A 27,585-nucleotide genomic window follows, 5' to 3' on the forward strand; every position below is an offset into this window, starting at 1 on the left:
AACAGTGTAACAATTTCTTTTTATTTTTTTTACATTTGTAAAATAATATAGAAAATACAATAGACTTACATATAATAACCCACATACTGGACCAAACACAGTGGGGTTTCCTACATTTTGTGACTTTACCATCACAAAAGAGATACAAGACACTGATGGCAATCAAATCATTAAATAGAAACAATCTGATATAAACTTTTCACATGTAAATTATGAGTGAGTCAGGTGTGAATGTACTTTATTATTATACATGTCTATTGTATTTTAAAAAAAGTTTTTCATCCCTGCAGAAGTAAATCTTAATATTGTATAATAATAAGGCAAATTATAAGTAATTGTTTGCTAGACTATTAGTTATTAGACTCTCATTGTGGTTTAACAAAAAAAAAAAAAAAAAGAAAGATAATTTACAATTGTGTTCTGAAGGAAAAAATTCAATAATGTTATGAAGTTATGGAGGAAATTGATAACATTTTGAAGGAAATGATTTGAAATTTTGGACACTGTCCAACATACATCTTTTTTTTTTCTGGAAAGTTACTTCAGATATGGGTTTAAACATGTGCAGTTTTTCCTCAATGGTGAAGCAGTAATAGATTTAGAAAACACATCATCAGTATCAGATACAGATAAGCAGAAACATGATGCCATTAAAAAATTACACATTTTTATGAACTCAAATGTATAATCATTTTACAAAACAATTTACATTGTATGTTTTATAAATATTTCATCTAATAAATTTAAATGAGTTTAAAAATGTCCTCTAAGATTATGCAGACATCTTGTTTTCACATAAGAAAGACTGCAATCTAAATGGAAACAAACTGTTACCAAAAAATGAAAATCACTGATTACAATATACTGGTATACATGTTTATAAATAGATATCACATCCACCTTGATCCACTCTGGCAGCTACAAAAACTCCACTAGTAAAATTTATTTCCACAAAAATATAAGACCTGTAAAATAAAAGAATGTTTATTGTATTAATATCAAAAATAAAGTTAAGTAACTAAATATATTTAAAAAATCATTTTCTAGTGTGTGAAATGGACAGCTTACATGGCTAATCATGAAATCAGAAAGACTAATTTAACACACTGCAATGACTTAGTAAGGAAATTTAAGTTGTTTTAGTGAGTAACTTTTTATGTTAGAGATCTTTTAAATACAGAATGCTTAACTGTATATATTATATATCATCTGTTCCTTGACTTTTGTCATGGGGTTCACCTAACCAAATCCCTAAACTTAACCCAGTCATCATACAGATAGAATATTATTTGATGTATATGCCTATAAACTAGGGGTGCACCGGATAGTTGCTCCGGCTCTGGCTTCTGCTGAATATTCTGCACTTTTTCACTATCCGGCTCCGGTTGGATATCACTACCGGATAGTAAAAGCTACACCTGTATTTCTATGAATATTGTTATGCGCCTCCGTGCTAAGTGTTTTCCAGATACGCCAAACGGAGGTAACACTTAAATATCGAAACAACACAGGCGAAAGGCAAACAATATAAAGGTAGTCGATGCTGATAAACGATGTCCAACAAGAAGTTTAAACTAAATCTCCATGTTAATAAAAATAAACCAATACTCATAAAGTGGACATGATTCAATAATGTCAGTTCTGAAATACATTAACTTTTTTGTTTCAAATAAAAAAATCTGTTTTTAAAACTAAAAACTATGAATATGCACCAAATATTTTTTTAGTACAAAGACAAGGCGTGTTAATCTAAATAGAAATAAGACTTTACATTATAAATTCGCATTACATACATAGCAACGATGTCATGCACATTTTAAAAGCTTGTCTTGACTTTTGAGTGGTCTAGTAAACATGTAATATTCCTTAACTACGCCACGCTGATAATCTGTCTAGATGTGCGGGTATATCTCCAGAGGTAGAGATGAGCAACCCCCACCTCTTTTTGTTTGTATAGTCCATAACATTGAGTTCACAGATAGGCAGCTTACCACATCAAGCCAGATGTCAATGTGTTGACACTTTCCAGAGGTCACATCTTATGAGGGAACTGAGTTTGTTTACTTGGAGAAGAATTTTTATTAGGGGCGGGACTACAAGCCAAATCTTTATAAGGTTAATCTGGTATGAGTTTGTTTATTATGAGATAGGTTGTCAATCAAGGGTCTGGACCACATGCCACACCTTTTATACTTTTGGCCGGGACAATAAGTTTGTTTACTTTAAGTCTCAATTAGGAGGCTGGACTACAAGCCAAACAGACACTGACCAGGGGTATCTTTTAAGGGAGGGCTCAAGAGACTCAACATGCTCAACTTCTTATTTGTTTAATCCATGACAATGTATTGATAGACATTGACCATTCTTAAGCCAGAATGGATTAACGCAGATTGTTGAGAAATATTGACACTGTCTAGAGGTAACTAGATGATGAGACTAAGTTTGTTTACTTGGAGAGAAATGTCATTTAGGGCGCTGAACAAACGTTCGTTGCACAATAAAATAAAACAAATATGTTTTTGTTTTTTTGGTTTTCCTAATTCTCTTAGATCTATATAACAGTAGATCTAAACATAGATATCAATAAAAGGCCTACAGACTACAATTAAATCTATGTTTCGCAACATTTAAGGCTCTGGCTATGAGTAGGTATAATAGATGTTCCTGCTGTTAATAAAATATCGTTTGCCGCAAATGGATTAATAAATATATGACCTACAACGCTTCAGATTCCAACTATTAACTAACAGCTATCAGTATTATGCCCTTGAATCCAGAAGCAGTCTTTGGACTTAAAATTACAAGTCTGATGACCAGTTGTTGGTCAGAAATTCTTGAACACATACATCCAACCACCATACAAGCCAGATGAGAGATTTACATTAGTAACTAGTTAAATATTTACTAACATATTTTACATTGATCCTCCAACACACAGCCTTTATAGTTGGTGGCCTTGTACATACATACAGACACGCTCATGCTACACAGATTAATTTTTGTTTATACTGTTAATCTTTTATAAATCAATCAGTAACAGAGTTTAAAACAATAAGGTATATAAAAGGAGAAAAAAACAAACAAATATAGGTATGTTATTAACAGTTTCGTAATATGCTCAGCAATACAAGCTATTTACAAGACACTTAGGTATTCGGCTCCGGCCGAATATAAAAAAGTACTATCCGGTGCACCCCTACTATAAAAAAATTTTATATTGTTTAATGCTACATATGAAATGTTTGACTAATATGCCTATAAACCTCATTGAAAAAATAATCATTTATACATACAGAATATTATGAGTAGGACTAAAATCTAGGCTATATCAAGTTGAATTTCACAATTATTATTTAAATTATACAAAATGGATCTTTTAAATATTTTGACATGAAACCAAATAAAACAATTTTCAAAATAGGATTTTCAGAAGGCCTTGGTTCCTTTGTTGGAAAATAAAGATAGTTGGTATTTGTGATAAACACATGACACGCAGATTAATAAGTGGTTAAAAAATCTTGACATTATCTTGACATATCAATTAATCATCATTTGATACAAATTTTTTTCCCGGGCATGCTACCCTGCCTCATAGTGGTGCCCGGGTGGAAACGATCGTAGGAGGAAACGAGGTTAAAGGGTAGCAAAACAAGACTCCCGTGGGGGTGCCTAAGGGGGTGCGAGTGCATCCTCTTGCATTGCGCAGAGTTGTAAAAAAGCTCCCACAACCTTGTCACAATCCAGGCGCTGTTCCTCAAGGGGCTGTTACATAAATGGCGTGTCCCGCATGGTTAGCCTGGTATAGAAAAGGAAAATGGGGGGTGGGGGGGGGGTGGGGGGGTGTCTTAGTGTACGCGGCCTCTTGCCGTGAGTCTGACCCACCCGCCAGACAGAACAGTGTACACTGTTCTCATTCAGGCCAGTGAGAGAGAGCTCTTGTTCACTTTTGCTGGCCTAGAGTTCCAAATAGCCGAAGGCTCAACTCTAACTGACAGTTTCAAGAAGAAGAATAAATTTTTTTTTCTGATAGTTAGTGGCTATTACATTCAAGTTTTTATTTAGCACGAACAAACACATGCCTCCATTTTTTAACTTGAATTTTTTGTCTCACTAACTCTACCAATAGTTTAACATTAACTTCAATCAGTGATGGGAACAGACTTTGAAAACATTTTAGGAAATTTTGTCCACCAGCGTTTTTTTTAACTGGCCTGTTGCAGCGACTTTAAAAAGATGTCGCTGAATTTTTAAAAATAATGTAGAATTAATTATATTTATTATATTCTTTAAATAATGTATCATTCATTATCACTAAAATCTAGGACTAAACCTAGATTTTCTAGACACTAGTAATTCCTAGAAAAGATTTATCTACTATAAATCACTCATTAGATGATATTTTCTTGATCAAGAATCTAGATTAGAACTCTAGATAAATCTAGACTTGTAGTTGGACTTTTATTAGTCTCATTAGATCTAGATCTATCTATATCTAGATCTACTTAAATCTAATCAGACATTATATATCACTGTGCAAGAGTTAATTAAAAAGCTAGAAACTTTTAGTTTAACTAAAACAAATTAATTAAGGCCAAAGTTTAACTAGAAAAAAATAGTTTAGTTATAATCATATTTTTTTTTTAGTTACAAACTAAAATGTTTAATTAAAATTTGTAAAATTTTCAACATGTAGTAGCAGTTGAAAAGCACATCCCAGTTTTCTGGTCTTGTGATATCAACAACATTTGATTATCAAAGAGTGATGCAGTTAACAACTATTTTGTCAGTCTGCATTTGAAGAGGATAAAGTAGAAGTTACCCGTGAGTCAATATCTGCACTTGAAACTAGCAGTAGTATTAAATGTTGCTAAACATTTGTTTACCAAAAGCTTTTATGCAATATTATGAATAGATTTGGTTCGAGTTTTTTCTTAAATCATGTTCTGGTGTTTAATTTCTGTTTATAGTGGGAATCTGATTAGCAAGTTAGGTCAATATTTAGTAGTTTTAGTCAATTCATTTTCTGCAAACAATAATTTATTAACTGCAGGAACATCAAGTACAACCTTTTTATAGCTTAAACCTTTGATGAAGCAGAGACATATAATAGATTCTAGTCTTAAGACTTATTATTGAGATCTATGTCTAAATTGACAAATTATAGATCTAAAAGCATTAGCATAATGAACTCTAGAAAAAAACAACATCCTAATCCATACCCTCCCTGACCAAAAAGTAAATAGACTGTAGGCCTAGTGTACTGTACATGTGTAGTCAATGATACTACAAGACTACCCTGTTTTTTTTTTTCATTGCACGTTATGCAATTGTGTTTGCTTAATGTTGATTGGTCAAACAAGAAAATAACACACTGGCCCATGTTTAGTGAAAATAACATACTGGCCCATGTTTAGTCAAGCATGTTCGTAGATCTATCTTTACACTGAAATTTGTACACACCCTTCCTGCCCAAAAAGTAAACAGACAGTGATTTTAACAACCTGATCAGATAGACATAGACACATGTAGGCCTAGTGTACTGCAGTGTGCGGCCCACAGTGACAAGACCACCCCGTGTTTTTTTCTATGCACACTTTTAACGGTTATGCAATAGTGTTTTTGAGTGGTCAGACAAGAAAATAACACTCCAAAATTTTGTTTCTATATCTTTCGTTACTAGATCTAAATCTGAAATTCTAAATCTGTTATTTAATGAGATTTTAAACTTTACCGGTATAATAATAAGTTAATATAATTTTTTTTGTAAAAGTACCAGGTAAAGGTTTTAATTCAAGGCAAATATACAAGCACACATATTTATTTAGACATCTTTTTTTAAAAATTTTATTGTGCATTAACGTTTATGTAAGAAACATCTTCCTCAATACTGATTTTATTATGCTCTACAATGTTAAAAGAATTAGTTCAAGCCGCAGGCATAGAGTCGAATGATTATAGATAAGTCTAGATATCCCCCCCCCCCCCCCCAAGTTATGAAAAGGTTTGTATGGTATGATTAATCTTCTTTAGTTTAGTTTAACTACATTTTGAAATTCATGATAAACTTTTAGTTTAACTACTTTTTGTTAGTTGAAACTTAGTTTTAGTTTAACTTTTTAAATTTAGTTTAGTTCCCATCACTAAGTACTGACCTTTCAAATTAAAGCTTTTGAAGTGTAAGTATGATTGGAGCTCAAGTCCTTAACCTTTAACATTTCTTCTTTTCTTTTACTTGAGTGTTCTTCAGAATAATGTCTGGAGTAGATGCCAAGTTCCTAGACAAGAAATAACCCAAAATTTTATTGCATGCCTTAATCCAGAAATACTGTTGTACAGTAGAGAGAATTACAGCTTTAAAGTAACTGACTTGTGTTGACAAAACTCAAAAAACTAACCTTTTCTTAAAAAAAAAAATCAAACAAATTAGTTGATTTGTCCCAACAAAATGACTTCAAAAAAAGAAAAATGACTTACTACAAACAAACAAACTAAAGCTCCAGTTTTGTTTCACCTCTGTATCCTACTGTTTATGACTCCATCATCACCTAAATAAGAACAAATTTGTGTTAGAGATCAAGTCAAATTAATTTTGGATATATGGACTTAGTAACAACTTAATTTTTTTTTTTCAAATAATTCTTAAAAAAAAACAACATATGTACATGGAAATATAGTTGTTCATTACTGATTTAAACTGTATTCATAACACATTTTCAAATTAGTGCAAGCTGTTCCATGCACCCATGGCATTTGTTTTGTGCAGTCTGTTATTTAAGATCTCAAAAACTAAGACCACAATTAAAGAACTCATTCAAGATTCTATACTCTGTGTTTGACATGCTCTGTCAATGACCACATTCCCCGCCCAGCCCTGCCCCCACTTCAATATACAGTAAACATATGTAAAACACATTTCCTCACAGATTAAAACATTATTATTATTATGGTAAGAATAGTTTAATCATGAGAAGGAAAAAATTAATCTCTTTCTGTTTGCAACACTAATTCCTAATATCTACAGTACAAACATTACTGCTTATTGTACCTGGTTTGAAGTGACTGATGAGCTTCTTCCTAAATAAAATGAAAAGACTGTTGAAGGAACTTGAAATCAGCTCCTTTCAAGATGTCTGCTGCCTCATTCACCATCTTCAGCAGGAAAAACATAATTATGAATAATAACAAAATATTATTTTATGAGCTTTTACCACATACAGAAATAAAAAAAAAGATGAATAATAAAGAAACAACTCCCTATTTCAACTGTGTACTTACATCTTTGGACTGTGTCTGGGAAATAGCAGCACTTAAAAACTGGATCAAATGTGACCTTAATCTTTTAGCAGCAATAGAACTATTGACCTTGATTTGTTCTCTTAATCTAAAATCAACAAAGACAAAACAAAAGATTAGAAAATGACTTCATTGAAAGTGCATACTAATCAATAGACAGTATTTCAATGAAAGTGTGTGAATCTTTAATAATAATAGATTTTAGAGCTACTTCACAAAGGATTTAGGTTTGTGGATAGAAAATAAAAATCATTTTGTAGCTTGACCTACTTTACAACTAGTTTTAATTTCACTAACATGTAAACATTCATCCACTTACTTATCAATCTGTTGGAAGCAGGAAGGAATGACCAACACAATACCAGGGACTTCACTTTCTATTCCATCTAAAATTTTGATATGAAACACACAGAAGATGAGATAGTATTAACAGTTTAGGCCAAGATTTCACTTAGGCTGTTATATTTATAAGAAGACTATATTGATACTTAATCGCTAATGAATTAGATTTATACTGAAAAAAATTACAAAAATTACATTTCCATCTTTCAGCATCAGAATTTTCCAAAATCTTGACAAAGTCCCCTTTTGCTAATGACACCTGAATGTATAAGAAACAAAAATCTTTACTATTAATCCCAACAAATACAACCACATTAAGAAGACTTAGCTACAACTAATCATTAATTAAACCTGCTCTGGTACCATGGGATCTAAGTGACATCAAACCTTTTTGGAACATTTTTTTTTATATTACAATTAAAATATTTCATTCCACACAATTCCTTATGAGGCTTTCCAAATTTAAATATTGTCTGGTTATTTATTATTTAGGTCTTTGGATGAACTTTATTTCAAGCATTTTAAAATTGTGACTATGATATGATGTTGGTACACATGGACCAGGGACAAGTCCTAACACAAGATATATGGATAAGCTCCCAACTATTTCATGAACAAACAGGAACAATACAATTATTGCACCTAACTTTTACTGATAATTTAAAATCAAGGAAATCAATTTGGAATGATGAAAAAGAACAAGATCTTTGATAACAACAATTGTATGTTTAAATGAGAATAATATTTTTATTTTTGTTTCAAAAACAGACTGACTTTTAATTGGGAATGAAGAAATAAGGACAACCTGCACCCATTAAACCCCTGTTACATAAGATCTGAACGAAGTGGTCATCTCATTTACATTAGGACTAAAACAGAAAGATTTAAAAATTCCTTTATCCCACTTTCGGTCGGAGTGTTACAAGATCAGCTGTCGTCATCGAGAAGTACATAGAAGTCAAATTTATAAAGCGCTGTGTTTCGTGTGTGAATGTTGTTCGAATTTTTCATCTATAATGTTATTGTACAGTAGTTACGCTGATGTCGTCAACTGTAAACTGTAGTCAAACTGAATTTCTATTTGATTGGATCAATAAAATTATCTAATCTTATCTTATAATAAAATATGTCACTACAAAGAAAAAAATTTGTTTAACAGACATGAAAATAAATCTTTGAACAGTGGCTAAATCATTGTGTCTTTTAGGGAATGGCTGATAATGCTGCTAACAAGGAATTTCTTGTAGAACTTCAAAGAATGTACAAAAGATAAATAATTGGCCCTAGCTTTGATCACTCTTGTGCCATTTAACAGTTTAAGTGCATCAAAGGTCATAAGACTTCAAACAAGTCCTTTGTAGCTGTAGAATTTTCATTGTACAAGATCAGGTTGATATTAGCAACTATCTGGTTAACCATTGAAAAAATCGTCTAAACAATTCAATGATGATAACTGGCTTTAGTTTATACACACAGCTATACAGAACAATTTTAGATGCAACTTTGACAATTTGGTTCTCCTCCAGAATAATAAAGATTCATACAAGGAAACTGAATGAAAAAGTCCCATGGCAAACTCACATGTTTGTGCTGATATTGGACAAGAGCTCTAGCCTTCAAATGCCATTCTGGCAGTTCTTGGCGGTGATGAACTGGGTGAATATCTCAACTTCGCTCTGTGAGAAGATCTAACTAGCCCTGATAGTCCAACATATGTTTATTAACTGAAATAAAAAATTAGCAAAAGAATTATTTTCCTATTTGTGCATCAGCATCTGACACTTTCTTTCTTTATATTTATTAAACCTTCTCTAGTGCTGTAAAAAACCTGTACAATTTTGCTAAAGAGTAATCTTAACATGAAATATGTTGCTCTGAATATAAAAAAAAGTAATTAAAAAAAAGACATAATCTTGAACTACAATATGAAAAAAAAAATTGTGTTTTGTTTTTTTGTTGATGATATATAATCTAAATCTAAACAAAGCTGAATGATAAATAATCTTACTCTGAAATGTTTTAACATGACATCAGGATCATGAGTCTTGACTTGAGCTCTAGCTGTTGAACTGTCCATCCAAAGCAAGAATGAAAGCATGTCTTCTTCCAGGTGGCAAACATCATGGTAGAACTTTGAGAACATTAGAATAGAAAAGTCTAATCATTAAGGTACTTCTATCAGAACATCATGGTAGAACATTCAGAACATTAGAGTAGAAATGTCTAATCATTAAGGTACTTCTATCAGAACATCATGGTACAACATTCAGAGCATTAGAATAGAAATGCCTAATCATTAAGGTATTTCTATCAGAACATCATGGTACAACATTCAGAACATTAGAATAGAAATGCCTAATCATTAAGGTACTTCTATCAGAACATCATGATAGAACTTACAGAACATTAGAATAGAAATGTCTTATCATTATACTACATCTATAAGAACATCATGGTCAAAATATCAGAGCATCTTGGTACAATTAAGATGCAATTATTGTAGACATAGACCTGGTTTCATGCATGTCTTACTGATTGTACTGAGATGTTTGATTTAGTATTAAAATTGGCATGCAATTTTGGTTTTCTGCCTGCATTAAACTGTCATCTGGTTGTCCACTTCTACAGCTATTGACACTTTGGTTAACTACTCAAACTTTAGTGTCAGTTTCATTTACTTCTTGTAATAATGTTTCACTTGGTCTACTGCTTCTAATTAGATTTCACTTTAGTTTTCTGCATTTTCCAATGACCAGTTTTGAGCCCAGCTCATTTCATAATATTGCATTTTAAATGTTTCTTTTACCATATTTTTTTTCTATTTCTCTGGTTCTATATAAGATGAAAGTCTTGAAATACTTATTTTTATTTTTAATCTATGTTGGCTGGGTGAAAATTTACTACACAATTATTTACTGAGAATCAATAACTTTTGATTCTAGCTAGCAATTTCTAATACACAAACTTTCACAAAGGAAAAGGAATAATATTTACCTGATGATAGTTAGCAGTATTTTCACTATGAATGCCTAAACATTCATTGACTGTTTGAATCCAAGACCAACTCTTATGCTTCGCTGAGACACAGTCCTAATTAGAACAGAAAGAAATTGTAAACAAATTTTCTTTTTAAACACATTTTGACAAAGTAGCAAATATTATTTATTTGTAGGAGCTGGTCTTTAAAGTTTTCCTCTAAGAACAATGGTATACTGACTTTATTCATGCCTATAATCACTGGTATATAGATTTGTTATCCTAGAATGTATCTTGCACTAGACCTATTGTAAACCCTTTGCTTATTTAATTCTATACATAAAATTTTTTTATAATTTAATAAATATTTATACTTACTTTATGAATTTTGGACTGAGCTGGGACATCTTGTCCTCTGTAAACACTGTCAAATACTAGTGGTCTTTGACTTAGATACAAAGCTCTGGCTTCAATATCTGACTCAACATTCTAGCGCAGAGTGAAAAAAAAATGGATTTATGGCATAAAACAGGTAAGTTGAAACAAAAAGGATTTACTTCAGTTTCTGCAGACTTTAGTGTTCTGACACTGAAAATGTGTAGTATGTAATTTTTTTTCCTAATAATTTTCAAAAATCCCAGAAAATGTTCATTTTTTTTAACTCTTTAAATTATATCCTGCCTCTCTATTTTAATGAGTATAATGAATAGAAGGTACTTATTTAAATAATGAAGTTGGTATCTAACCATGGATAATAAGTTATCAATAGCTAGTGATATTACAACATAGATGGCTATTTTTAGTATTCTGACAGTAAGCAAACAGTATTGTAAATAAGGCAACTTGTACTATTGTGGTTTAGAGAGTAATCTTATAATAAGTGTGACAAAGATATGCAAGATAAAAATGTTATAAGTTGCAAGAAATATTGTTGTGGATGAAGCTTGTCTGTCTACATCCTTTAACATCTCAATAGATGATCTTTTCCCTTTGCAACTACTCATGTGCCTTAAGAGGCCAGTCCTAAATCCTAGATACACATCTGCAGTCACAGGCTTGGTATTTTTGATCACTAAACATTGCATCATATTCAACTGTGATCCAGATCATTTCTGTTATGCTTGCTTTCCATGAGGGTCTATCCTGTGCTTTTGCTTTTTTTCTCCATGCTATTGGTGTTGATTTTGAAAAGCTTCATATAGAGCAGAGTGAAAAAACAACACCATGGATTTATGGAATAAAACTGTTAAGTTGAAATAGTGTTCTATGAGATGAACCTTTGTCTTTATGACTGAAGGAGGCCAAGAATCATTTAAAAATGGAATAGAGAAGCTCTACTGCCCTCTATTTGATATGGACTAACCTCTCCATTACTGAGGAAAAATCTGCGCATAAAATGTGTGATTGCTGGGCTTTCCAACATCAGCACTCATCTCTCTTTCATGCTGACCAGATACTGATGTATCTTGTATTATTATAACATCACTGTTGATATCATGATGTAGGTAACTTTCAATATAATTACATCAATAGCTGATAATGTTATATTTTAGTAACATTAATAGCTGAAGTTATAAAATGTAGCTAAAATTATTAAATGATGTAAGTTGCTGATGATGTTGAGGTATCAAGAGCTTACTTACTTAGACATAGGTCCTCCGGCGCCGTTCGGCGCATTGGGCGGCAAGCTGTCTCCATAATGATCTGTCACTGGTAATGTCTGAAGCCTCCTCCCACCTGGTGTCCACTGTTCTGAGGTCCTCCATGAAGGTGTGTCGCCAGGTAATACGAGGACGTCCCTGTTTGCGCTTTCCTTGTTTTGGCTTCCATGTTATCGCAACTCTTGGTGTGCGTAATTCATTTTGACGTAGAACATGTCCCGCAAACCTCATGCGACGTTCAGTCACAACCTCACTAAGTGTTCGACTCCCAGTTCGGCATAGGATTTCCAAGAGCTAATGATATTATAACATTTATAAAGTTACTTGATAAAATTGGTCTTCCAAATATCTTTACAATCCTCAGACAACGACGTCTGAGCTGGCTTGGTCCTGCAGGACAATCATATACCAAGTGTTATTTTTATGGACAATTCATGACAGGTTCCAGATGTACATACTATGTAAAGAAATGGTAACCAAGAAAGGTATGGACAGCGAAAAAGATTTGCCTCAGTTCTGGAAAAAAAAGCATGCCAAATGTCACCTTAACCTGGGACACATGTGGAAAGGAACATCTCTCTACAGCCACATTAATGAAAAAGTGTTATGTGAAATGAACTATTAAAAGAGGTCCACTAGTAGATCCAAATGTGTTGAGTCAACAAAAATGCTAGCTGTGGCATTCATACTCTCTCACCTTGACTACTGCAACGCCGTGCTAGAAGGTATACCTGATGACAAAATAGCCAAGATGCAATGTATTCAGAACAACGCCGCTGTGGCATTCATACTCTCTCGCCTTGACTACTGCAACGCCGTGCTAGCAGGTATACTTGATGACAAAAGATGCAACGTATTCAGAACAACGCCACATGAATAGTACTTAGAAAAACAAGACAAGATTCTGCTACTACGCTCTTTTGTTAATTGGAGGTGCAGTAGCTGAGTGGTAAAGCACTTAGCTATCTGAACCAGGGGTCCCGGGTTCAAATCCTGTCAAAGACTCGAATTTCTAATTTTGGGATCTTTGGGTTTAGTGGTTGGTTGTTGTGCTGGCCTCATGACACCCTATTTAACCATGGGCCAGAGAAACAGATGAACTTTACATCATCAGCCCCATGGTCTGAAAGGGGAACTTTTTTTATAATATTATTATCTTTACGCACAATATGATCGGTGAAGTACAAACTTTGATGTCAAAATGTAAATATATTAATAACATTACTCTATTTGAGTAAGGGCCTAAGAGTTTGGCCTGAACTGTGTGAAATTTGAACCAATCACTTGGCAGCCTCATCCAGGGGCTTCTTGTCCCAGCATTCAAATCTTTTTTTCCCAATTTATTGTTTTCAGAGCGTTAGTCTCCACTTAAGTCATTATTTAGTTGAAGCTAACAAACTTAAGTTTATACCAAAAAGTAAAGCATTAAATGTATGTTAAGTTCCCCTTGCAGACCTTGCGGTCTATGTGGTAGATGTTGTTTCTGTGGCCCATGGTTAATGAGGGTGTCATGTGGCCAACACAATGATCAACCACCTTTACAATTCCCTAACTAAAGTCAGGTACCCATTAGAACTCTTTGAATCCTGAATTATTTTCCACGTTTAGATGGAATTAATTTTTTTTTGCCATTCGGGGTGAAAAGAATGCTTTGATTAGACTTTTATAAATTTTTTGTTTATAATATAGCACAAAGCAATTATAATAAAACAAAAAATTATTTTTATATTAATGTTTGAAAATTAAAAATAAACATTTACAGACTGCAAAAAAAGCCTCTAGGATCTAGATCTAGAGCAATATAATAAAAAATAAATATTTACCAACAAGTTTCAGATGTATTTTATTGCCGGCATGGAAGAGGTAAAGATACTGACGACAGTCCGGTGCAAAGTCTTTCACATCCCAGGATCTTAAAATGGTATGACGATCCTTAAAATACAAATAAAAACTCCATGAGTCACAAACATCACAATTTTTGTTTATCTTTTAGCTCACTTGGTTACCTAAACTAGTCTATATCAATATACTTTTTATAAAGCTTTTATCAAGTCTGACTGACTTTTTGATAAAAATTGTGTACATGTTATTCTCCCACTTCCCATACTCAGATCAAGTTGAAACATAGCACTATTATTCATTGTCCTTAACAAAACATAATTAACCAAAGAGTTAAATGATTATTGGCTACATGTAATTTTAATTGGGGAAAAGTAAAGGCGGTTGGTCATTGTGCTGGCCACATGACACCCTCACTTACAATAGGCCACAGAAACAGATGACCTTTATATCATCTGTCCTATAGACCACAAGGTCTGAAAGGGGAACTTTCCTTTTTTATGTGTTGTTACAAACTGACAGGAGAAAGGATGAAAGGCGGAACACTGGCGCCTCAAAACCAGTTTAGCTTCGTGTTGATGGAGCACGTCAGCCTAAATAACGCAACCCATCTAGGAGAAGGAAAACTCTCCAAACCTCCACTCTGTGGTGATACTCCCCCGTGTGGGTATCGGGGCTTGGAAATGACCAAGAGAAATAAATAACCCCACTGCCTTTCCACTTGCATTTCACTAAGTGAATAATAGTGGACCTTCCCCCCCTCTAGGTGCTTGTTGACGGAGGTCTGGATTGCACTACACCAGACAGAGGTCCTTGTCTCACTACATTCTAATACTAGATATAAATCCATCATGAAGTGTTTTTTTTCTGGATCTGGTGAATGTGATATCGTGAAGGGGCCTGGATCCAGGATGTGACGATTCCACAGGGCATACCCAGGGCACAGTCCACTTTAAGCTTTCTACTGCAGAAAAGTTCCATTTGGAGAGCTCTATGGATGGCGGAGAATGGACCATTGGCCAACCCCACCTTGTCCCATGGATATTCCGGTTACAGTCTTCAGACCTAGATGTTTCCTTTTATGTCAGTATTGGTGAAAATTGCCAAGACCGAAAACTCCCTTAAAATGCGGGGACTATATATATATTTATAGATTTTTAAAAAGCCTGAGGAAACAGCCAGCCTACACTAAATGCCAACGAATTTAACGAAAAATCCATACGAGCTCAGACGTCGCCTCGTAAAAGGTCTGCGCATGGCAGTTTCTTCCAGGACTGCCTGTGATAAGTGAGCTACTGGAAATAAAAAACAGACTAGCAGCAAACACCTAAACCTTTTGCAACTCAACATCTTAGGCCTAGAAAACAAGACAACAGAACTCCAACACATACTCAAGAAGCATGATATACACATAGCGCTATTGCAAGAAACACTACTGCCCAAGAAAAAAATAAACATCACAGGCTACACACAGTACAGATTCCTTTGCACCAAATGTCAGGGAATTATGACCCTCATAAGAAACAACACACAAGCCACAGTAAAACAAATACAGAACAATACAGACATCGACACGCAGGAAATACTTCTTTGGAGAGGAGGAACAACATCAAAAACTACTATTGCCCACCATCATCAACAGCAGAAATAGACATACAACTACCACACTACACAAGGACAATAATAGCTGGCAACATCAATGCACACACACCTTCCATAGGCTACCCACACTACAACAAGCGTGGCAAAGTAATATAGGATGTAACAAATGCCTCTAACCTACAACTTCTGCAAAACAAAACTTCAACTCCAACTTTCCTCCACAGAGCACACAACACAACTAGCAGACCTGACCTAACTTTTATCTCTACAGAAATTACCAACTCTTCTAAAATTACAGTACTTGAAGACATAGGTAGTGACCACAGGCCTATACTCCTCAATATTGGAATGCCAGGTAGATACCAATCCAACAAAACAACTAGATGGAACTATAAAAAAGCTAACTGGGCAGCTTTTTCACAAGAAACAGACACAAGACTATCAAGCATAATTGAGACAGACGTCAATTCAACCTACACAACTATAGTCTCCAACATCTTACAAGCAGCAAAAAAACACATCCCTCAAGGCCAAGTTAAGAAATACAAACCTTTTTGGACACCTGAATTAGATAAATTAGTAAAAGAAAGAAACATAACCAGGAAGACTATAGAAAAATACCCTACTAGAGAGAACAAGACAACGTACAACAAATTGACAGGGCTTATAAGATACAAAATTAAAACAGAAAAAAAGAAAAAGTGGACCACAACATGCGAACAACTAGATCTAAACAAGGATGGTCGAAAGGCCTGGACCCTTCTGCACCGGTTAACAGGAAAGAAACAAATAACAAACCCCCAACCTATAAAAGGCACTGACGACATAATAACAGAAAACCTTAAAAAGACTGAAACCTTCAATAAATATTTTGCCAGCATTAACAAGTCAAAGCCAAGAAAACAACTGGACCAGGCCTTCAGTAATATCTTAAAGAAAGAAGAAAAAGCTCCAACAGTCAACTGTCAGATCTTTGACACTCCCTTCACTCTACATGAGCTCAATAGTGCCCTCAAGCCTCAAGTCAAGAAAATCCCCTGGAAACGATAAAATAACAAATGAAATGATTCAGGGACTAGGACCACAGGCCCAAAACTGTATACTTAACTTTATCAACCAAACATGGAAAACTGGAGACATACCACAGGAATGGAGAACCGCAAACATAATACCCATTTTAAAGAAAAATAAACCACCTGGAGACTCAAAAAGTTATAGACTAATTTCTCTAACATCCAACATTGGTAAAATGGCAGAAAAAATGATCAATAACCGACTTTATTGGTGGCTAGAAAGTACTTGCTCACTCCACAATGCACAAGCTGGCTTTAGGAAAGCAAGTAGAACAGAAGACCACCTCTTTCGTTTTATCCAGGACGCAGAAGAAGGGTTTCATGAAAACAAGCACACTACAGCAGTATTTATAGATTTGCAGCAAGCCTATGATAGAGCGTGGAGAAAAGGTCTATTTTTGAAGATGAAAAAAATGGGCATCCATGGAATCCATGTACAGCTGGATCAGGGCATTCTTAAAAAACAGAACCATCCAAACCCAATTCGAAGGTGCCATCTCTAGTAAAAAAAGTTTGGAAGAAGGACTACACAAGGTTCAGCCCTTAGCTGCACTCTCTTTCTAATCTTCATGAATGACCTCCCGGACCTCATTTCGGTCAATAAGGCACTTTATGCAGACGACCTTTTAATTTGGACTACAGAGAAATATCCAGTGCTGACTAGATCCAAACTAAATAGAGCCCTCACAACTATCTCCACATATTCAAAATTATGGAAAATGGAAATAAACAAAGAAAAGTCAGTTTATTCAATCTTTAGCCACAGCAACAAAACAGCAAAAAGAAACTACATCCTAAAAATAGACTTTCAGCCAATAAATAAAGAAGAAAATCCAACATATCTTGGTGTAAAACTAGACCAAAGACTGTCTCTAAAACACTTTATGGCAGATTTAAAAGAAAAGGCATCACAAAGATTAAACATAATAAAACACCTAGCAGGAACATCCTGGGGAGCTGAAAAGAAAACCTTAAGACAGTTATACACTGGATATGTCAGATCTGTAATGGATAACTGTCTCTCCATACAAGTAGCTGCCAACAAAACCTATCAATCATCATTAGATACAATCCAAAACCAAGCCTTGCGGCTAATTAGTGGAGGTATGAGAACTACTCCCACAGCAGCCTGAGAAATAGACTCCAATATTGAACCTCTTAAGTTAAGGCGCAACAGAGCAGCATTAGAAGCTATTGAGAGATACAGAAGGTTGGAGGAAATATAGGAAAAACAACCAAAAAAAGCAAAAGACTCTGAATTAACTTACTGATGAACTAGCCCTAAAACACCACCTACCCAATAACAGAGAAAAAATTACCAGGTTTTCAAACATTACGCCCGGACTAAACTACAAACAACCAACCATCAAAATACATTTACTAAATAACACCTTAACAAAGAATTAAATCCACTGAAGCTCAAAGTAGGCACGCTTGAAACAATCGAAAGCTATCAAAAAACAGCTTTCCATATTTATACAGACGGATCGGCTTTCAAAGCTACCATCAGTGCTGGTCTTGGTGCCTTCCTGGTCTTCCCTAAAAATAAACACTTTGAGATAAGCACACCCTGTGGCGATTACTGCTCAAACTTCCAAGCCGAAATTGAGGCAATTACCATAGCACTTCAGACAGTGGAAAACAAATTATATGAAGGAGTGCAACCACCATCAGATATTGTTGTCTTTACAGACTCCCAATCTACTCTGCAAGCACTTAACAGCAGCACCTCAAACATCACAAGAGAGTTGACAACACTCATTGTGATAATCCACCAGATGATATCAAAATTAAATATCAATGTCACACTACAGTGGATCCCTGGACACATTGACATCATGGGAAATGAAAAGGCAGATAAGCTATCAAAGGCAGGTTCATCTATAGAACAACCAGATAGACCTGTTACCTCACCCTAAGGTCAATGTTAGTCAACAATCACAAAGAGGAGTGGCTCAACCAATGGGCATCAGGAAACACAGGCAGAGCCATGTACAGAGAAATGACTACGCCTAACAAACTGGACAGTATTAACTTCCTCCCCCACAAAGAACAATCTACAATCTTCCAACTAAGAACAGGACACACACCACTATTAAATTACCACCTGAACAAAATAAACTCCATACAACTACCCCTTTGCAGACACTGCGCCCACCCCTTTGAAACCGTAAACCATATCCTCTTTGAATGCCCCTCCCTAATCCATCTTAGGCAGACCCTACTTCCACTACAGCCCAACATAACCAACACCCTGTATGGCAGTGCAGAACAACTGAAGAAAACGGCACACTTTTTTTCCTTGGCACAGTCTACAAAAGAGCTCACAGCAATAAAGCTGGCTAGAAGAAGAAGAAGAAGAATGTGAAAAGTGAAATAGAACTAACAGTATTGAGATATGTGCCTGTAAATGTGCAGCTATATTATAAGCTTTGTTTATTTTTTATTTTGCTTGTTACATTTCTTTCTTATTAGAGGCTCAATGTATTGAGAAACTATATTGTGATCTTATATTTCTGTATTACAACATTGTTTCTTTATAAAATCAACTTGTCAGGATGTAACCTTATAAAACGAGAGCTTTAATTCATTCTTCTTCAAGCCACATTTATGTTGCTGACTTTTAGGCTCTTTAGCTGCCCACTTTTCCTCATTTAGACCTTGTGATCTATAAGACAGATGATGTATAGGTCATCTGTTTCTGTGGCCCACAGTTAATGAGGGTATCATGTGGCCAGCACAATGACCAATGGCCTTTACATGTCCCCAACTATTTCCAGGTACCCATTACAGTTTTGTGGACTCAGGAGCGCCCTTAAAATCCTGAAATTAAAAACCCAGTCATCACTCGGATTCAAACTCGAGACCCCTCAGTTTGAAAGCCAAGTGCTTTACCACTTAGTCACCACAACCTGTCCCATAGAAAAAAATGTGCTGTTTACTTTTTAGCTGTTCTACACTGCCATACAGTCTTGGTTATTTTGTGGTAATTGGTTCTGTCTGCGATGAATTAACTTCTGTGAAATTTCCTTTATTAATTCACTTTTTGTGTTTATTATATTTCTAAGTAAAAAGGGAAAATGGTGTCAGATCATGTCTCAGTGGTTCAAGTGTAGTTACATAAATAATTTAGTGTTCTTGCTACAAGTCTGGAGCATAAAATTGAAAAAATTTCAGAAACTCAATAAAGTCTCATACAAACTAGAAAATCTTGATGAATTTTATTTTTATTTAATGTACATAATCCAGGTCAGGCTTTAGAACAGCCACAAAAACAGTGTTTCTTGTTTTAAGCACCAAGGAGTTCTTCTTCATCATTCTCATTGTTATGTTGGAGTGTTCATATGACTAGACCAATACATGAGATGAACTGTGCAGTGGTTTCCAAATCAGGGAGCTCTCCATATAGTTTTCTTTCTATTGGGGCGATTTGGGGCCAATGTCTTATACGGGCCTCTTGGTAGAGAGAGCAGTTTTGGAGGACGTGGTCGGCATTTTCTGGTGATACTCCACATGGGCAGATTTCACTGGTTCCAATTTTGAGCTTCCGGAACATGTGTTGTCGCATTCTGTTGTGTCCGGTCCTGAGTTGAAAGATTATATGTTGGTCTTGTCGGGATAGCTTATAGTAATCGTCATCTTTCTTGTGATTTGGATGAGAGCTCGTCCATTTCTCATTTATTTTGTCAACAATTAATTTCTTCATTTCTTCTGGATAGAGTGCAGAGTTTACTTGTGAGTTTGTTCTCCCACTCTTGACGAGTGTGTCAGCCTTCTCATTTCCTGCTAGTTGTATGTGAGCTGGTATCCATTGAATAACAGTTTTTTTGCTATGTTGGAGTTCAGCAACCAAAGAGTTGTTTTTTTAATATTTGGCATGTTCAATAGAAGTGGAAGAAAGAGAGAAAGAAAAATATTATGGGCTAATAGCTTGAACAAATTTGCTTCTTTAATTTTTTGTTATTTTTTTGTTGCCAGTTTCAACATGACGCTAAATGCTGAAACAATGAACAATACATACATATAGCATATGTGAAGCACTAGGGTCCACATTTTTATAAGAGAAATTAGTGAATTATATAAACACAATAAGGGACTGTAACAAGCAGGGCAATAACCAGTAACCCCAGAAACAGTCTTTATATATGTAATATGTATGCATCATTCAGTTTCGAAGTGAGACTGCAATTTGTGTTTTCAGTTAACCAGGAGATTGCAAGCTTCATTCAAAGACCAATGTCTGAGTACCACTCATGGAATCAAAGTTTTAGACAGTCTTACTTACATGAGGTTAAGTGAAGAAACATGAAGTTAATCTTAAAAAGAAATTTAAAACAAAAATCTAACATAAAATGGAAAAAAAATCTTACAGTCTGTGCTTTGTCTTGTGTTAAACGAACAGCCAAAAGAAGAAAGCAAAAGCTTCATCAGCTTGACACCACATCAGGTCCACATCTTTTAGTGCTGATCGCTTGATGTACATGACTCTATCAGACCTCTATTAGAAGACTTGCTTACTGGTTTCCAACTCACGGGGACACAGCAGAATTACATCTCTATTCTTGAAAAAAAAAAAGATATATAAAGTTAAGTATTCTGATAGCTGAATTAAACATTTTTAAGTTTCTTGGGTTAAATTTTTTCTTTACAACTAATCAAGTTTTCAGTCCAATTTCTTTTGAAATATAGACAAATGGTCAACATCTTAACAAACTATATTTATTATGACTGTTTCTTATTGCCTTAAACTCAGATTACTCTGCTAAGTCATTGGTTTCCCTTGCTGATTTAGGCAACCCATATAAGGTAGGCATTAGAGTTTAGTGGACTCTAAGCCTTTTTCCAATTAATATCGAGAGAAGATTCTCCCGACAGAATAATAATTGTTTTGCCATTTCTTCACTAAACATTGTGTAGGTTGATGCTATGTGTTCAAATTGATCCAAGTAATTTTCAAGAGTTTCCTCTTTGATGTTAAAGTTATGGAATTTGGAGATGTTTGTTGGGTCGATATATTAGGGTTTACTTTGACTGCTTCTACTTTTGCTAATTCTATCCATTCCTCACTTTCTTTTTGTTTGGTTTCTAATTGTTTTGGTTTGAGTTCTAAGTCTTTTAATTCTTTTTGATGAGCTCGTTGAGCTGCTCTTTCATCTCTTTCTCTTATTCCCCAATATATGTTTCTAGTTTATCCCTCTCTTTCTTTTCAGCTTTTTCTAATTCTAATTCAATAAATTGTGAGAAATTAGTGGAGGGATCCACAAAGGCTTCTATGGCACCTTACCTGAAAATAAAGGCAGCTATCCAGAGAGATGAAAGGGGCAGTCCCCCAGAAGGTTGTGCGCAGGGCTAACTACTTTGTCATATAAAAAACAAATACTGTCCTGAAAGCTTCTACTCACAAGAAAACCTGGACAGATCTCAAAGGAAAACAGCCTTGGCCTGGAAAAGACATGATTTTTGTTTTGCAACATGGAACGTGCAAAGCCTTTATAGAGCAGGTGCGCTAGCCCAACTTACTGAAGTGTTAAAGAAATAAAGGATACCTCTTGTAGCCATACAGGAAACCAGGTGGAAAGACATTCTCAGAACCAAGGAGTATACTATATTTTATAGTGGTGGAAGCATTAACTTAGGTACAGGTTTTACTGTAAAAAGAAAATGGCAGGTAATGTCATTGGATTTAAACCTGTAAGTGATAGACTCTGCTCACTACGTTTGAGAGGAAAATTCTTCAACACATTATTCATCAATGTCCATACCCCTAAAGAAAATGCAGATGATAACAGAAAAGAAGCCTTCTATGATGGACTGGAAAGAATTTATGATGAAGCACCAAAGCATGACATCAAAATAGTCCTAGGAGATTTTAATGCAAAAATTGGAAAAGAACCAGCATTCAGACCAACAATTGGCAAAGAAAGCTTACATGAATAGTCAAACAATAATGGCATAAGATTAGTGAATTTTGCATCAGGAAAAGGAATGTCTATCTGCAACACTAAATTTTAACATGAGAGTATTCACAAGGTAACCTGGATCTCACTCTATGGAACACCCAGAATCAAATAGATTATATACTCATAGATAAGAGACATGGATCGGATTTACTAGATCAGAGGTGTGCAAATTACGTCCCACAGGCCACATGAGGTCCGCCTTACTGTTTTATGCGACCCGCGCATACCTACAGAAATTAGGTGAGCTCATAGATTATACATATAAAGAATGCAAATATATAAAAAAATAACTTATTTTAAATATCTATATAAATTATTGAAATTTCTGATTCTTATCAGTTATGATGAGGCAAAAGAAATAGTCTCTACACATCATTCTAAAAAGCCTAAACTAAACGTAGCATAAATTCTTATTTGCAATATTTTAAAGATCCAGTCAAAGATTCAAACTCAGAGAAGTACTTGAAGATTTGGAAATAAAACATTCTAAGGTTCGGTACCACAGTAGTGTCTGCTGGCTTAGCATGGACAAGATATTGAGAAGAATATAGGATCTCAAGGAAGAAATTGTTATGTTCCTTGAAGGACATTGACTATGACTTTGCTACTAATATTTCTAATGAAGAGTGGAAGACTCAAACTTTTTTTTCTTCGGAGGTATTGTACAAAACTTTCCCATTTTTCCAGGCAAGCAAGTGAAAACAGATTTTGACATTTTCCTTTGCTGAAAGGTAAAACTATTTCTAGTAAAAGGGTTGAATTATTTGAATTCTTTGATTGTGGAATGGGCTGAATACTTTGAGGGGACAATGGAGAATATGAACTGCCACATTGGAGGACCAGATCCCTTAGAGAACCAACACTCATTGAAACATCAGAAATAATTAGGACCATGAAGAATCACAAAGCACCAGGAGAGGACCAAATTACAGCAGAACTAAAATATGGAGGAAAAGACTTAGATTCCCAAATACACAGACTAATATCAAGAATTGTGGAAGAAGAAGCAATACCAACAGAATGGGAAACAGCTCTTATAATCCCAATACACAAAAAAGGATCCAAGCTAAAGTGCTGCAATTACAGAGGAATCTCTCTACTAAATGTGACTGATCCTGTCTAGGCTTATAAGAGGCTTGGAAAATACTCAGAAGAAATCTTATGTGACTACTAATCTGATTTCAGATCAGATAGATCCACAACTGATCACATCTTCACACTAAGATGTATACTAGAAAAATGCCATGAATACAGCATACCTATCCACCAACTCTATTTAGATTATAAAATGGCCTGTGACAGTATCAAATGGAAATATCTATACATGACACTCTACAAAATTTTTGAATACCTAACAAACTGACAAGACTTATACATATGACTTTAAATAACCCAAAAAGTAAAGTCATGATAGAAGGAGAACACTCACTTGAATTTAAGATTAAAAGAGGATTAAGACAAGGTGACTCACTAACTTGCATGCTTTTCAATTTGACACTGGAGAGTTATAAGAAATATACACATAAATACGAGGGGAAATATTACTAACTTTTTAAATACTTCAGGAGAGAAAATATGGGTCCACAACCAACAGGGACGATATACAGCTAACCTCTACAATACCCTGCTTATGCCGATGACATTGCCTTATTGGGTAAAGAAACCTCTGACATTGCTAGTTTTTTCACACAACTAGAAGAAGCATCTCGACCAGCAGGACTTGAGGTCAATGACAGTAAACCCAAGTACATCGCAATGACAAGAGACAATCAAAAAGATAGGACCATATATTAAAATCATAAATCACAAATTTGAAAATGTCAAAGCATTCAAATATCTAGGAAGTACAATTGATTTAAAAAATGACCTACTAACAGAAATAAAGGAAAGAATAGCAGGAGGCAACAGAGCATTTTATAGCACCCATCATTTACTTAAGAACAAAACAATAGCAAGAGAAACTAAGAAAATAATATACAAAACCATAAGACCAGCTGCAGTGTATGCAAGTGAGACCTGAACGCTGACAAAGACAACCGAAAATATACTAAATACTTGGGAACGAAAAATTCTTAGGAAAATCTATGGTGCTATACAAGATGAAACAGGGTGGAGGACATGTACTAACCATGAGATATATTAATTGTATGAAGACCCACAGATAGTGACGGAGATAAAAGGCTAAGGAGAGATCTGAATGGAGGGATGTGTTGAAGCCAGCTAAAGCCCTCCATGGGCTGTAGTGCCATTGGGATGGATGGATGGACAGTGTTTCCTGCAAAATGACTGAAAAATAATGACATTAAAACAAAAAAAAAATATTTTCTCTATTCATATTTTACAATGTCTTTTAACAGTATTTCTTTCAAAATAACTATTTTGTATTAAATAGGTTAAATAAGATCTAGATGTAGTGATAAATTTCATCATCTTGACATCATATATATGTGATAAATATACATGACTTGATCATCATATATATACATAAATCATACAGGAATGGACTGGATTTCTGGATGCACTAAGATCATGCAACAATACAGGATTACAGGCAGCACTTTGGCTTTCTTACTGTCACTAATACCGTAGTCTAACTGTAATACTTGATCTAGATTCAGATCTAGACTCTAGTAGACTGTCCCTTACTTTACTCATAGTCATAGTCACCATATAATAGATCTAGATATCATAGTTTGGTCAGACGTGAAGACCTCCTGCAGGAGGACAAGGGATGGGAGCGGGCATGGTTTGAGCCCATGACCATCAATAAATTCAAATGACAGTCCAGTGCGCAAACCGCACGACCAGGCAGCCATCCACAAATTTTAGATCTAGAGATATAAATATATATAGAGAGAGATAGATCTAGAAACTAGAATATATAGATGTAGATTCTAGATTCTAGTTTGTCTAGATTACTCGTCTCTATGGTAGATTCTTATAACTGAACACCGACTTTCGGGAACTAGGTCAATTTTTTATTTTATTTTTTTATTTGGTGAAGGTTTAACTTACAAAAAAACTGAAAGCAGATTCTTATTCTGCAACTAAAGGACTATAAAAATAGCTGTGTTCCTTTGTATTACCACCCATAGTCAAGATTTTATTTTAAAATAAATTAGGTCACTTCATGCTCCTATTTTGAACGCAGTTTTTGGGCTTTCTCCTTTAGTTGAACAGTGAGCACCGGTGTTGAACACCACTATGTAATTGCTAATAAATTATATCGGTGTTACTTAAAAATTATTTAGATTGTAGTAAAAGAAGTAGATTCAATTTTGCAATATGTATTTATAGTCTATTTCCTCATATATACTCTCTCTATTTCTCTCTTTATATATATATATATATATATCGTGTATAGTTTATTTATTTAAATACCTATTTAATCTATGTGTAGAAACAGACAGAAATAAATTTATATAGATTATAGAGCTATAAATTAATTATTTTAATTTAATAAACATATTTTCTTATAGGCTACTTGTATTTTCTCTCTGTCTTTCTTTTAACTCCCATCCAAGGACCCTCTTCTTGTTTTCATAATTTGGATGTTCGTTTTGTGACACCTTAACATCCCCTCCCTCCCATAGATGCTTATAATTCTTTTCATGACTCTCTCCCCCTTCCCTCCACTGCCTGTTGGATAGTTTGTGACACTACTCGCTGAGTGTATACCTCTCCTTACCGCCAGCTTATCTTGCGTGATCACATGCAGTGGGCATGGTCTCTGGCTTCAAATTAGCAGCCCACACTTTTTCTTTCATTCATAAGTTATATATTCTAGATATCTCTATCTAGGTCATGTTTATTCATTGAAAAAATCATAGATTTATTAATCCCAATAATATTTCTTAATACGATTTTGCTGTGTTCAAAAAGGAGAATGAGCTGAATTCATTATTATTTGTTTGGACACCCCCTTTTTTAATTTTATTTAACAGCTAACATAACGGTATAAATGTGATTGGAAAGTCTTTCTAAAGATGTTTGGAAGCTTATTTTGATATGCCCATCAGCCTATGATCAAACAGGCTCATGATATAGCCTTCATCCCTTATATGGGTATGAATTGCCGGGGGAGGTTAAAACAACAGCTTAACATACATGGTTACAGAGAATCTAAATAACTGCCATCTGCTTTGGAAAAACGGAACAAAATTACCAGAACTTATCTAAAATTGGACATGCTCAGTCCCGAATCGTCGATTTTAGCTCCAAACATAAAAACAAATGAATTACAAACAAAAAAAAGCGACCCGTTTAGAAAGGAGAATCCGATGGGGTGTTCAAACTATAAGAGCCTCCTCTAGATCTAGTATAGTCTAGTCGTCTAGGTCTAGATCTTGAATCTTCATCTAGTCTATCTCTATAGTCTATAATTTATTTATTATATAGTAATATACTTATTATATAGATCTACTCTATAACTCTTTAACTATAGTCACAGTGACTAGTCTAGTCATCTAGTATGATCTAGTCAGAGTCAGACTTAGACTAGCTAGTTAAGCTAGTGACTTGTCTACTACTAGAATTACTTACCCCAATCATTATTTATATCCATATTCTACAGCTAAAAGATTAATATTCCCATTAGAATCTTATTCTATTAAAGCCTACACATAAGCCTAAATATGTTTCATTTTGAAGGCTAGCAAAAAAAAACGTAATTTTCAAAAAATCCATTCCAACATGCTGATGATAATACTGATAATCATAAGCACCTAAAAATAGCTTCACTATCGCTCTTCTAGGTCAGAGTTAGTAAAGGTATAAATCGTTATTTAAAAACTAGCAGTGCGTGCGTAAACGAAACAACCCAAAATCGGCGACTCTAAT

The 27,585-nt window shown here is 34.6% G+C and overlaps 1 long non-coding RNA gene across 6 annotated transcripts; it reads right to left on the minus strand.

Annotated features, from left to right (window-relative positions):
- Positions 1-27,436, minus strand: LOC129928618 (uncharacterized). Of its 6 annotated transcripts, none has more exons than XR_008780066.1 (16): positions 27,289-27,303; positions 24,875-25,021; positions 21,157-21,347; positions 14,096-14,204; positions 12,255-12,566; positions 10,990-11,100; positions 10,630-10,725; positions 9,644-9,766; positions 9,217-9,359; positions 7,831-7,894; positions 7,613-7,679; positions 7,276-7,381; positions 7,046-7,149; positions 6,475-6,545; positions 6,153-6,275; positions 1-965 (listed from the first exon to the last, which is right to left on the minus strand). It is a non-coding gene; the product is annotated as an uncharacterized LOC129928618 (long non-coding RNA). The 6 variants fall into 6 exon arrangements; XR_008780065.1 differs by having other exon boundaries at positions 24,875-25,032; XR_008780063.1 differs by lacking the exon at positions 24,875-25,021 and having other exon boundaries at positions 27,289-27,436.
- Between the last annotated feature and the right edge of the window lie 149 nt (positions 27,437-27,585).

The sequence above is a fragment of the Biomphalaria glabrata genome, chromosome 10 (assembly GCF_947242115.1).
Source record: "Biomphalaria glabrata chromosome 10, xgBioGlab47.1, whole genome shotgun sequence".
NCBI classification, from domain to species: domain Eukaryota; kingdom Metazoa; phylum Mollusca; class Gastropoda; family Planorbidae; genus Biomphalaria; species Biomphalaria glabrata.